A 14,419-nucleotide genomic window follows, 5' to 3' on the forward strand; every position below is an offset into this window, starting at 1 on the left:
AGGAAGGTGGAATAAAGGATTTCCTTATGCACCTTGGGTGGATAAGAGCACATGTTTTTGCTGGTCTCCTCTTGGCCTCCTCAGAGCAGTGTTTAGCTAAAATTTGTCAAGTCCCCCCTTTTGGATTTTGGCTATCTGGGCAACTTTTGCACCACTTCCAAGGGAGGGGCACACATGGAGGGCCAGAATTCACTCAGGCTGCATCCAGGTGTGGGTTCAAGATGGGGGAAGCCTTATGTGTCACTCTGTCTTTGAATAAGGGGCTAGCAAACTAGCCCATGTGGGTCACTCCATAGGTCCTGGAACAGTTATAAATCCAGGCCTTTTCCCCAGGCAGAAGGTCGAGGTGCAGCAGGATAAACAGGGCAGCAATCCAGTAGGTCAGCAGTCCCTTAGAGCAAAAGTCCAGCAGACTGACAGTCCTTCCAGCAGCATACCAGTCCATCTTCCTGGCAGAATTTTCACAGGTCCCGAAGTGTAATGATGAATTTGTGTGTAAGGTCTCCTTTTCATACCGTGGTGCTTTGGTTGTGGAAAGTTATAATCAGTGGCTTTGTAGTGCGTGGAATGTCCTGCCTCCCCGTCCTCTTTCCAAGCAGTAACAATGTGGCCCTTTGTGTAAAGACAGAGGACAGATTATTCAATTGTAAGTGGAGCTGTGATCAGCTATGCCTTGTCCCCATCCTAATTGCAGATAGCCCATTCAGGCACCCCTAATCCCGCTGTTTTGTGACAGTCTGACTAACTGTCAGTTATACCCAGTCATGTGATCCAGCTCAGGCTACAAGCACAATGGAGCTAAGGGCAGAAACATGTCAACTTTCTAAAGGTGACATTTTTTGTAATTGTACTAAAACACTTAAATCTACTATTAAATAGGGTGTTTCACTACAGTTCCAAAGACACCAAACATGAAATAGCCACCAGCTCCCATTGGAAATCACAGCATATTAAATGTGATAAGGAATCCCCAATGTTATCCAATGGGAGAGGTGGGCTTCACAGTACTGAAAAACAAATGTAGGAGTTTTTCACTAGCAGGACATGTGCAACTTAAAGATACATGTCCAAACTTTTAATTACACATCACCCTGCCCTGTGGGCTACCTACGTCCAACCTTAATGGTGACTTACATATAATAAAAGGGACAGTGTAAGGTTTGGCAAGGGGATTTAAATGCCAAGTCAACATGGCCACTTAGCACTAAATGCGGGCTGCGATGGCAGGCCTAGGACATGTTCAGAGGCCTACTTAAGAGGGTGGCACAATAAGTGCTGCAGGTCCACTAGTAGCAATCAATTTTTTTTTTTTTTTTTTTAAGTTTCAAAAGTTTTATTAAGAATATATAAGGCGGTACATACAGCATATAAACAAACTGTTTAGCTTTCAAAACATTGTTTTTGGTCGTTTACCACAATTATTTCCATTGTAAGCATATATACATGTACTGTCAGGTAAGTAAAAATTCCCAGTTGCATAGTTGAGTTGTGTACCCTTATTTTGAAGAAGAGTGGAAAACAGGTGGGGGGGGGTGGTAAGGGGAGGGGGAGCGAGGATAGGGTTGTGTAGGAGGGGTTGGTCTTGGTATAGGGGAGAGACAAAATAGTCATATGAAATGGGGAGGGGGAGAGAAGGGAAAGAAAGAGGGAGAAAGAGGAAGGGTAATCACGGGGGAGTGTAGAATGAAGAGACTCGAGGTAGGCAGGGGGTCTTTGTATCCTGAGACTAGCTTGTTCAGGCCTAAGAGTAGATCGTTCTGTACTTCTCCGTCTGTAGCAAGTTATTATCTAGGGGTAGATGATATGTATGATAGATATGGTAAGGTCGGTTAGAGAGTGTCTACGTCTTATATGAGTTGATTTCTCAGTCCTTGTTTGTGTTAGGAAGCGACTCGTATTACTATGTTGGGTAGTTCAGGGTCTCGGGCATGTGACAAAATTAGAGGCCTGTGGATTGATAGAGAGAGAGAAAAAAGAGAGAGAGAAGAGAGGATAGCGTAGCTAGGGAGAGAGAGAGGGGGCAGTAGGAGATTAAATGTGTTTCCGGAGTCTAGGATTCTCAGAGGGTGATTGGTAATTAATATTCCCTAATCATTGATCATTGAACATTGATCATCCGTTGGTCATCCACCAGCCGCTTCATGGTCTCTTCAAGAATGGGCGCCAGACCTCCTCAAATTGTTCTGCTTGGTCCTGTAGGTTATAAATCACTCGTTCATGGGTAGCCGTTTGATACATGGCCGTCATCCATTCCATGGGTGTGGGGGCAATGCTAGATCTCCAGTGCCGGAGTATGCATATTTTGGCCGTGGCTAGCGCCGTGTGGATTAATCGTTTATGTGCCCGCGATAGGGAGGGATACGGGCGAATGTCATGTAGGATGATAAATGCTGGTGGGGTCGGTTTTGGTATCTGTATGAAGTTCGATAAGGCGAGGCGTACCGCGTCCCATAGTGACTGTACCGTGGGGCAGTGGCATAAAATATGAAGTTGATCGCAATATGGCTCTGTGCATCTCCAACAGTTTGCGTGAGGTATCAGCCCTGCCCTGAAGAGTTTAACGGGGGTCCAGTACCATCCCTGAAGGATTTTAAATAGGCAAAATTTCAGGCGTGCTTCACGTACGCCCCTGTTGAGGGCTTCTAGTATGTCTGGCCATTCTTCGTCCGTGTAGGTTATCTCTAGTATGTCCTGCCACTTTAAGCGTAGTCGTTCAAGTAAAGGCTGAGAGTAAAGGTGGTTAGTTAATTCGGCATAGAGGCCAGCCAAGACACCTTTTTGTCGGCCCCATTTCTGAAGATAGGTGACGATGGGTGAGGTTTTGAGCAGCCACGGGGGGGTTCCTAATGTTCTCCGCATACAGTGTTTGAGCTGTAGATATCGCCACTCCTGGTTACTTTGGATACCGAATTCTTCCTGGAGGGAGGCGAATGTGCGGAAGCTATCTCCATCTATTATGTGAGATATATTGTGGATACCTGCCTCGGACCATTGGGGCCATCTGAGAATAGTCCCTCCTATTTTAATGCTTTTATTCCCTGCTATGGGAGCCTGAGTATGCAGGGAGGGGTGTACTCCTAGTAGTCGATGGGCTCTGCACCACGCTGTGTTTGTAGCCTTGAGGATGGGGTTAGTTAAGGGAACGTGGTCGGCGTATGTTCCTCCCATCTCCGTATACTGTCCATATAGGAGTTTCTCTGTGATCACCCATTGCGGTGGATCGGCTATATCCGGAAGCGTATATATTAGCTGTGAGAGTTGTAGGGCCAGAGAGTATTGTTCTACCGAGGGTAGTCCTAATCCTCCGTAGAGCCGTCGTGCCAGTATTATTGCAGGTTTCAGTCTTGGGCGTGAGGAGCCCCAGACGAAGGCCCTTATGGATGCGTCTATTAATCGGAGTGAGGAAAGAGGTATCTGTAGGGGAAGCATGCCTAACACGTATGTGAAGCGTGGTAAGGTGACCATTCTGACCGCCTGTGTCCTGCCCCACATGGACAGGCCTAGTAGGGACCATTTGGCAAAGTCTTGTTTCATTTTAGATATAAGGGGGTCTATGTTGTCCCTGACCATATGTTCTAGACCTCTGTTAATAAACGTTCCTAAATATTTAAGGCGGGTCGGGGTCCATTTGAATTGAAGGCCATGTATCGCTGCCCTCGTCGTTATGCGGGATAATGGGAGTGCCTCACTTTTATCCCAGTTTACCCGATATCCGGATAGGGATGCAAAGTCTTCTATAGTGGAAAGTAGTGCTGGGAGCGAGGTTTCTAGACATTGTTAACAGAATGTCGTCTGCGTAGAGATATATTTTGGATATGCCCCCGGTGATATGGATCCCTTTTATTTGGTGAGAATTTCGTATGGTGGCAGCTAGGGGTTCCATGGCCAATAAAAATAGAAGTGGTGACAAAGGGCATCCCTGGCGTGTGCCCCTTCCGATAGGGAATGGGTCTGACATGATGCCCCCACAGTTAACCTGTGCTGTGGGGTGGTCATATAATAAACGTACTTTAGAGATAAATTGTTCCCCCAGGCCAAAATTCTTCATGGTTGTGAATAGGTAGGGCCACTCAATGCGGTCGAATGCTTTCTCCGCATCTAGGGACAGGGCTAGGACTTCGTCAGGTAATTGTATGGATTCTAACAGTGTATGGCAAAGAGTTCGCATATGATTTCTGGAGGTACGGCCTGGTACAAATCCTACTTGGGTATTGTGAATCAATGATGGTATCACCTTGCGGAGCCGTGCTGCTAGAACACTGGCTAGGAGTTTGACATCCCCATTCAAAAGGGAGATAGGACGGTAACTGCCGCAAAGAAGGGGGTCTCTCCCTGGCTTAGGCAAGATGACAATCGTGGCTTTATTGGATAGAGCGCCCAGGGAGCCTTCTTGACATGCTTCCGTCAGTGCTTCATGTACTGCGGTTATTGCCTCCTCCCCAGCCCATTTATAGAATTCCGCAGGGAATCCGTCCTCTCCTGGTGATTTATGGTAGGGGAGGCTTGTTATAACTTGGGTTATCTCTTCTTTGCTTATGTTACCGTCCAAGAGGGCCCTGCCTGCCTCAGACAGACGGGGTAGATTGGCCGCGGCAAGGAATGTCTCCATTTGTGTTTGATTTGTTGTTGTTTCAGGAGTGTACAAATGTCGGTAGTACTTGGCGAACTCGTTTACAATGTCTTGTGGGCGAGTTAGCACTGCTCCTGAAGAAGATGTTATGGCCGCAATGGCAGAGGCTGCCTCTCTTTGTCGGAGCTGCGCCGCTAGGAGGCGACCTGCTTTTTCCCCTTGTTCATAATGGCGGGCTCGCAATTTTTGCAGTGCGTATTCCGCCTGAGATGTATAGAGTTCATTGTGTGCCATGCGGGCCTGTTCTAAGGCGTGTCGCAGCCTGGGGGATGGTTGGGCGGTATATTGTTTAGTGAGCTCCTGTATCGTGGTCTCTAAGGTGGTTTGGCGGGCTATTCTGTCTTTGTTGGCCAGTGCTGCATCTCGCATCATATTCCCTCTTAGGGTTGCTTTTGCTGCCGCCCATAGGATCCTTTTTGAGGATACAGTGCCTGAATTCTCGGCCATGTATGTGGTTACATGAGCTTTTAATTGTTCCTTCCCTTGTGGAGAGCGATATCTGTGTACAGCCAGTCGCCATGGTTTACGACCAGAGAAGGAGAGTCCCACCTGGATCCGGATTAGTATTGGGGAGTGATCCGAGAGCCCGCTGTCTAGGATACAGGTGTCTTGTATATGAGGGATTACAGTGTGTGATACTAAGAAATAATCCAGACGCGATTGGGTGCCATGGACGGTGGATAAGAAAGTATATTCCTTATCTTTCGGGTGTTGTATTCTCCAGCAGTCCACCAGACCGACGTCAGTGGTCAGGTCTGTCAGAAGCGCTCTGTCGTGATTGTTACATACATCGACAGGGCCTGTCCTATCCATTATGGCGTCTTGGACGAGATTCCAGTCTCCCCCAATTATGTATCGAGTAGTTCCGATTTCTGTCAGGAGGCGATTTAGCTGTAGAAGGAATGGGCGTTTTAGGCCGGTTGGTGCGTAAACGGATCCCACGCATAAAACAGTGTCCCCTAGTTTTAATTTAGCAAATATATACCTTCCTTCCGTATCATTCCAGGTTTTAATGATAGTGACAGGGAGGGATTTACGCACTAGTATCGCCACTCCACATTTGCGGGGTCCGTTACTTCCAGATTCCTGACTCGTTGGACGGCAGCTGAAGGCAACCCTCCCTACCCAATTCCGTTTAAGTTTACTGGATTCCAGAGTGTCAAGGTGAGTCTCTTGAATCAGAGCTATATCTGTTTTTTTGGATTGAAGATAGGACAGTATCTTTTTCCGCTTAACATAGCTCGTCATGCCGTGTACATTCCAAGAGAGTATGCGTAATGGTCGCGTCGCTTGAGGGTGGGGCTTCGACATATTGGATAATTGTGAGTAAGTAAGCACCCTCGATCCGGGGTTGGTGTTGGTGGGGGGGGGGAGGGAGGGTGGGAGATATTGACTTAGTAGTTAGAGTGGGAGTTGTGTTTCGATATGATATGGTGTTTTATTTTATTTTATTTTATACGGGGGTTAGTAGCTGGTGGAGGCCAAGGGAATCCTCTGGAGAAGAAAGAGAAGAGAGAGGAGAGGGTGAAGGAAGAGAGGTAATGTAAGTAGGACAAGAGCCAGATGGAGGGGAAATATGAGGGAAAAAGAAGGCAAGGAGAAATGAGAGGGAGAAGAAAAGAGGGAGAAGGGGGGGAAGGGATGGATGCGTGTGCTGAAGTTGAGATTGAGAGTATAGCAAGAGAGCGTGCAATTTGGGGGAAGAAGTGGAGAAGGGTAGGGATGAGGGAGGTTAGGAGTCCAACCTCCTTCGTTCGTTAGGTCTGTAAACGGCGGGACCGATTTCTCTCGGAGCTCTCGTGCCGTCGGGCGGTCTCGATCGGGGGTGGTGAAGGGGGGAAACAGCAGACAGCCAGTCATCGATATGTCGGTGATAAGGAGGGGTGGGGGGGGGCACACAGCAGTGCTTATGTTTATGTATCGGGAAGTGGGTCTGTTCATCGGTGGTTAGTGGCTAGTGTATTAGTTATATAACTAAAGTGTATATTGGCAGAAGTAATGATCGGTTAATAACTATAGTACCTGAGCGGCGCTGGAGAGGAGGGAGGGGGTGTCGGGTGTTGATGGGGTATGGTGTTTAGGATGTTGTACCTAGTACTTGATGTTGTATGGTATCGTAGGGTGTTTAGGAGTTCATAAGATAGGGTCGTAAATTAAAGTAGGGACTGGGCAGACAGAAAGACCGAGACCGGCTGGCGAGGGGAGGGGGGGGCAGGGCAGAGGAGGGGGGGGAGAGAGCTCAAACAGAGTATTATAGTTCTCGCGTATGCATGGGTACATAAAGATACCAATATACAGTATAATATAATACTTCCTGAGCATTTCTTTTCAACTATAACACTGCCTCGTCTCGTCTCGCCTTACAACTGTTCAATGACATATTAGGTTGATCGACATAACATATCCTGGCATCTTATCACATTATCATGTTAGGAGCCATTATGCCAAACGTCTCTCTATTAATCGTAGGATAGGTAATGAGTGTAGCTGAGCCCCGGGTTATGCGAGGATAGTGCGTTTCTCATCCTATTACTAGCTCCTTGCCGTGTATTATTACATCATAATACTGACCTACTAAGGTCTTACTTGGTATGTGCCACCATCATAGTCGTTCTGTTGTTGATGATAATTTAAGATAGTAATAATGATTAGGATGGGGGTAGGTACGAACATCTGGGGAAAAGAATAGCTAATAGTTTATAATTTACATTGTGATGTTATAATGTGGTGTGGAGTGGCAGTGTAGAATGTCATAATATTTCGCTTTGTTATGCGGTATTATGTTGTATTATGTCCTCGTGTTCTATTTTTTTTTTTTTTCCCCAGTTTCTTATTGTAGAATAAGGTAAAGTCAAGTAGTGGGAGCTTTGATATGTTTCAGGTTATATCGTATTGTGTGTCCCTGTATTGGAATTAATTTATCTTTGCGTGGTCTAGTCCCATCCCTTGGGGTGATAATGGGGGCTAAACGGTTCTAATGTCGGCGCTGGTCGAGTGTGGTGTGTATTAGGAAAGTTTCACATACTTTGTTGTTTACTACCATGAGATACTTTGTAGTGTGTGGAATGTAAGGTAAGTTCCATGATAGTTAATTAGTGTTTATTTTTTGTTATCTGTTTAATGCCCCTGTTACCTTGTTACCTTGTTATAGGGTTATAGGGTCGGGACCGGGCCCTTATTCAACATACAGTGAGTTGGTGGGGTCTGATCCCTGTTCTAGTAATCATCATCTGTTGTGTACTGAGGGCAAATAACGATTTACTGGTAGTTTCCATTATAGGGTCTCGGCTCTAGTCATAAAGAGCATAGATTTTTCATGTATCTGGTTTTAACATTGATACTAGCAGTCTTAGACAATTACAATAGTAATACACATATGATCTGGAAAGATACTCATCCTTCCGCGGAGTCTATAGTTGTTATTTTCGACTCTCTGGCGATAGTCCCATAAGTCGTCTTGTCGCGTTACCTTCTCAAGAAGACCCAGTTGTAGGCTTTAAAGGAGAGCGGGATTTGTCTCTTTCCGATAATTGGGTGTGGGTTACTACTGCGTGTAAAATCTGACCCCTGTCATCATATGATCTAGTTAGTCTCTCCATGTCTCTACCTCTATGACTGGCTCCGGTGTCGTGTAGAGCCGTCTTCACCTTTTCTATTCCCGAGTGGGGGGTTTTGGCCCTATCACTGCCTCCTACAATGTCATGCTCACTGTCTGTGTTGTAAGAGTCCATAGGCTGGGATTGGAAAGAGTCAAGGAAGAGTCTCAATTCGTCGGGGTTATAAAAGTCCTTGGATACTCCATTTTTTGTAACCCACATTCTTGCAGGGTCAAAGAGACCGTATTTCATCTCTAGTTTGCGAAGCTGGGGTCGTAGGGCTAGGAAAGCCTTTCTACGTTCGTTGGTTTCCTTGGAGTAATCGGCGGTTATTCGGATCTCGTGCTGGTCTATTCGGAAAGGGCCGTGGTTGCGTGCTACTTGGAGTATTTGTCGGGTTTGATTATGCCGCAGCAAGCATGCGATGATTGGGCGGGGCCTTGAGGAGTTGTCAGAGCGTTTTGGGCCCATCCTGTGTGCCCGTTGGAATTCTAGCGGCGGGTCAAAGTCCAATGAAATCATTTTTGGAAGAGTGGAGGTCAGAAAAGTCTGCATATCCGAGCCTTCTTCGTTTTCCGGGATCCCAAGTATGCGGATATTGTCTCTCCGGCTCCTGTCCTCCATGTCCGTTAGTTTGCTCCTGAGGTAGATGAAGTCTTGTTCTCGCACCTGAGACGTGTTGATCTGCGTCTCTAGTGATCCCATGCGTTGTTCTAGCCCTGTCACTCTAGATTGAAAGCCGGCAATGTCAGATCGCATGGATTTGGTTTCTAGTGTCAATGAAGTTATAGAGGCGTCCATCCCCTCTATGCGGCGGCTGACGGTGGTGATCTCTTGTAGTATCCTGTCCATAGTCGTGGATTGATCTTTATCAGGCATCGTGGTGGACTCGTTTAAAGGTGGCGATGTTTGAGGGTTTATCTTCGTGGGGGTTAGGCGTTTGTGTTGTAGCGCTTCTGAGAATAATAGTTGTCGTGCAGGCTTGCTGACAGGTTTATGGTTCGGTTTGTTGCCGGGCATCGCCTCAATTGTCTACAGAGTCTGACCACGTGGGGCCCGAGATTCCCTCCGTAGATTCCGATAAGGATATAGATGTTCGGTGGCTTACACTGGTGTCAGTCCACTCCCTTCTCCTGTATCTCTGTTCTCTTGGCTCCCTCTGGCTCTCCTCATCTCCGGTGCCCCCCCAGTCGCTCACCCCTCTCGTCCCCTCGCCCCCACGTGCCTCCCGTCGTGCCCCTCTGCCCTCCTCAGTATTAGTTGTCTGGAGGGGGGGGAGAAAGTTTATTATCTCAGCGGGAGGGTTTTTGTTGTCCCTCTGTGATGGAAAAGAGGGGAGAAGTCGTGCCTCTGCCTCCGGCGATGCCGTTCTTATTTTGAAGAGATTCGATCCTACCTCTCTTTGGGTTTCTCTCCCGGCTGTCGAAGGGGCCGCACCCCTTTGCTGCGTCTTCCCGTCTCCCTGTGGGGGGGGGAAGGTCCACGGGTGTTTGTTGGCGTTGTAGGGAGATGGATGCGGGTCGTCACGGCTCCCGCAGTCCCTGCGGCCTGTTCAGCTTGCTCCTTGCCGCTACGGGCACGCCGTCCGCGGTCTTCCGAAGACGCGACTCCGCCCCTTTCTCCAGGCCTTATCGGCCTGGGGCGAGTCGCGAGTTTCCTGCCTTGCGTCCCGCTCCTACGGGGTCCCCGGACATGGTTCCGTGTCGCCGCTGTTGTAGGGGTGGAGGGGCACCGAACCCGGTGTGTTGTCCGGCTGTCTTCTCGCCCCCGTCGCCCCTCCGGGACCATCTCGGCGCGGAGCTCTCGCTCTAAGCGGCCATCTTGTTTCGTGGCCCGGCCACGCCCCCAGCAATCAATTTATAGGCCCTGGGTATATGGTGTACCACCTTACAAGGGACATACAGGCAAATAAATATGGCATTTGGAAATAAGCCAATTTGACCATGATTTAGGGAGGGAGCGCAAACACTTCAGCACAAGTTAGCACTGGTAAAGTTCTATAACTAACAAACATTCAGCAAAAGTAGAGGGTAAAAGGCAAAATGTTTGAGTGGAACCCTGCAGAGAGTCCCATACCCAACACACCCTCAAAGAGACCATGTGTGTAACCCCTGTACCCAGGCCTCTGATTTGTTCTCAGGAACTAATTGGGCAAACTGACACCTCAGAACATTGCATAGTTTTATCACAGTTGAAAGAGAAGGGCCTAGACCAACCTGTAGCCTTCATCAGTAGGAGGCTACTTCCCAGGAACAGATGTGAAGTGCTATTGAAAGGGAAGCTTTTGCAGTGGTCTGGGCACTGAAAAAGCTGAGACCATACTTGCTTGGTACTCAATTCCAGGTTCAGGCAGACCATGGGTCCCTCAGATGGCTCATGCAGGTGGGGAGTGAGACTTCCAAACTTTTGAGGTGGTTCTTTTCCCTATGGAAAGGACACACTGTCAGACTTAGGGTGGTCTCTAGCTAGGCTAGGAAGCAGCCACAGATTTAATTATTTGACTATCTGAAATATATATTACAGGCCCAATTCTGCTGAAGTTGGACATTTCATACATTACTAGGAAAATACTTTTAGAAAGTTAACTTTTCCCCTCCCTTGATGTCCATTTGCTTGAGCCCCAACTATTACCCAGCAGCTTAATAGTTCATAAGAAGAGGTGTATACCTGCTCCAAATGTCCTGGGAGTAATTTGTAAAACAAAATATATTGGTTTCCACTTTTGTATTGTGAAACCTTTTCTAAATGTATATTCACAAAGTATGCCTAGAAGCTTTGGCTTGTGTAAATTGTTTTAAATGAAGGTAAGCAATGCAAACTAAACTAATTTTGTAAACATGTTTTTATTATATTTTTCTGAGCAAATAAAAGTGAGTTATTGATAAGGGTTTGAAATACCCCAAAAAATGCACTGAGAACAAAAAAACACAATTTCTGTTGTTGGGAAATAATAAGACCATTTTACCAAACGTCATACTTACACCTAAATTAAACGTGTGGCTCATGGGCAGTTAGACTGCTTGACGAATTGCCACACAAGCATTGTGTTACAGAGGCACACAAATAATGTCTCACATCATGAGATTTAAATGTTTGTGACAATAATGAAGGCTGAAGTTATAGGAATTTGGCAATGTTTTAGAAATGTAGAATACTATTTATAGACATGAGGTATATTGCCTTAAATTAACCGTATTTCCTTAGTTGTACATATCAAATTAAAATAGGCTTACATTTCATTAATTGTGTACAAATATACATCATTCACAATAAATGTAATTATATAATTAGATACATTGTAATTTAAAGTAAGACACAAAACAAGCAACATTTTGTGATTTTCGTTTTTGAAAATTTTGTCACTTGACAGCACTACCACGCCTCACCATAACACATAACTTTGAGTTTGGGTAAGACACCCATTTTGAATATGTTTCACAAAATGTTAAAGCACATTGCTATGATGTAAAACTTTTCTGAAGAGGAAAGGCATAAGATAACAAATAGTGGTGATTTAAAAAATAAAATACATAGCATAACTTATAATGCTCATTTATAAAAATATGTGTGATTAATTGTCAAATTTACATTTCTATATTGCTTTTAAGTAAAGGAAATATGAACAACTTCTTGTCTTAGCTAGCGTCCTTCCTGAGATTCAGGTTCATAGCTTCTTCTAATTTAATTCATTTTTATCATAATTTCTATCACATACATAATGCTTTTCCACTATAGGTAGAACGCTCACACCTCAATAATATGTAACTTTTAAAAGCACTTATATAACATCATAAACAGGTTTTGCATGTACAACAGTCTTCCACCTCAGATATCAACTGAAGTATGCAAAAAGTGATGTATGCAATTCTTGAAATAATCTCAGACACTGATAATTACTTGAGACCATATCACAGTTCATTGTTACTTTGCACACCACGCCACCACAGTTGGGACTACGCTATATGTCAATCAGTCTAGACGGTACGCCAATAGGAACAGTACAGCCCAATCTTTCAGGCTAGGTTCCACCTGAACCAGAACACACACAATCTAAAACTGGTTTCACCCTATTTAGGGTTTACTAACTAGGGTTAGCTTAGTTCCAGTGATTGCCAGTGACTGAGATTAATTCAAGCATTCTGTTCATCACTTTTTTGTATACTTTAGTATGCCACTCTAAGTGGGATGGGTAGGGCTAGATGTGGGTCATGTGCACCTTATGTACAGTAATGGTACTCAAAACATGCAGACAGCTACTATTTGATAAGATTTGCTTGACTCTTTGCTGTTCTTGTGCTAGGATGGTATTTTAAGGATACCCCCGAAAGCATATAGATTGAAAGGCAGACCAGCCACTCTGTGACACACCAGCCACTGAAGAACAGATATTCTGAAATAATCCAGATGCTAACAGATGAAGCATTGCCAATAGTTTAACATGCACTGGTATAGCATGAAATATTTCTGATGGTAGGCTAAAGTGGTGATCCAATTTGGAGTCATCATCATATCCCTGCACAACCTACATATTTTTATAATGTCCTTCTTGTGCTTGTGTAGGAAAGTACCCTCTTTTTGCCATGGTTACCCACATTTTCTGCCTGATTTCAGTGTGCTTTACTATGTTCATTGGGATCCTGCTAACCAGGACCCCAGTGATTATCCTCTCTCTTCTCTAAATATTGTCACTGCATACTGACAACTCAGTATTTCACCCAAAAGTGGCATACTGGTGCCCCCTTATAAGTCCCTAGTATATGGTTCCTAGGTACCCAGGGGTATCCCTATTGGCTGCAGCACATCCTTTGGCACCCATAGAGAGCCCATGCAAAGGTGTCTACATGATTGCCATTGCAGCCTGTGTAAAAAGGTGCATGTACCCTTTCACTGCCATTAACACTGCACCAGGTCACTTATAAGTCACCCCTATAGCAGGCCCTCCAACCCTGAGGGCAGGGTGCAGAGTACATGTGTGTTAGGGCACCCCTACACTAGCAGAGGTCCCCCATGACCTCCAGGACCATTTTCCCAGACTTCCGGAGCGCAGGGATTCCAAGTTGGGAGGGCTCTCTGGGAGCATCTGAGTGGCCAGTGCGAGCAGGTGACATCAGAGCCCTCCCCTAAAAGCTGCCGACCTGTTTAGCTGACCAAGTCCCCTTTCAGGGCTATTTAGGGTCTCTCTCTTGGGTGGTTCCCCAGATTAGGATTGCAAGACTCCACCTTCTTACCAAAGAAACTGCATCTGGACCCTCCAAGAACTCTATGAACTGCAACAAAGAAGCAAAGATGACTTCTACAGCATTTTATCTTCAGCTCCTGCCAGCAACTGCAACTGTTTCCAGGTCATGCGTTCTCAGAGGGCAGCCTGTCTTCAGCCTGCACCAGAAGAATGAAGGAATCTTCCTTGGAGTGAAGTAGTCACTCCACTGCTTCAGCAGGAACCTCTCTACAGTGATGACCGGCGGCTTCTGATGAGCAGCGAGGATCTCGCCTCACAGGTGGTAGACTGAAATGGTCCAGACGGTTCTGACGTCCTATTGCCAACTTTGGTGGAGGTAAGAGCTTGTCTCCCCATGCAAGACAGTACCCCCGTGCACCACATATTTTGCAGTTGCCAAAGCTTTTACGTGAACTGTGCAGCTCCACCCCCCAGCACTCCTTCAAGTGATGCACAGTGCCATTTTCCACTTATTGCAAGCTTTGCACTTACCAAGGCTTGTTGGCAGAATCCAGTGATGCAAACCAGACTGCAATCATCCATCCAGCATGGGACATCTTCTGCACCACCCAGGAACCTGCATCTGTCTTCTTGGGTGTGGTACTAACTGTTGTTCTGCACCAGTGGTTCTTCTTTTGCACCTTCATCCGGGTTAGCAGGGGCTCCTGTTCTCCCTGGACTCTTCTGTGCTTCTTGGACTTGGTCCCCTTCTTCCACAGATATTCAGGTCCAGGAATCCACTGATAGTGTCTTGCAGTCTGTTCTGGTTCTTGCATAATCTTCTTTCTTGTGTTCTTGTGTGTTTTAGGAAAGTTATTGTGATTTACTCCTGCTTTCCTGGGCTCTCTATTACTTACCCTTGGTGTTTTCTAATACTCCCAGCTCCCCTCTACACAGTACACTTGCCTAGGTGGAAAACCAACATTCACATTCCACTTTCTTAGTATATGGTTTGTGTTCCCCAGAGGCCCATCT

The sequence above is a fragment of the Pleurodeles waltl genome, chromosome 4_1 (assembly GCF_031143425.1).
Source record: "Pleurodeles waltl isolate 20211129_DDA chromosome 4_1, aPleWal1.hap1.20221129, whole genome shotgun sequence".
Classification (NCBI taxonomy): Eukaryota; Metazoa; Chordata; class Amphibia; order Caudata; family Salamandridae; genus Pleurodeles; species Pleurodeles waltl.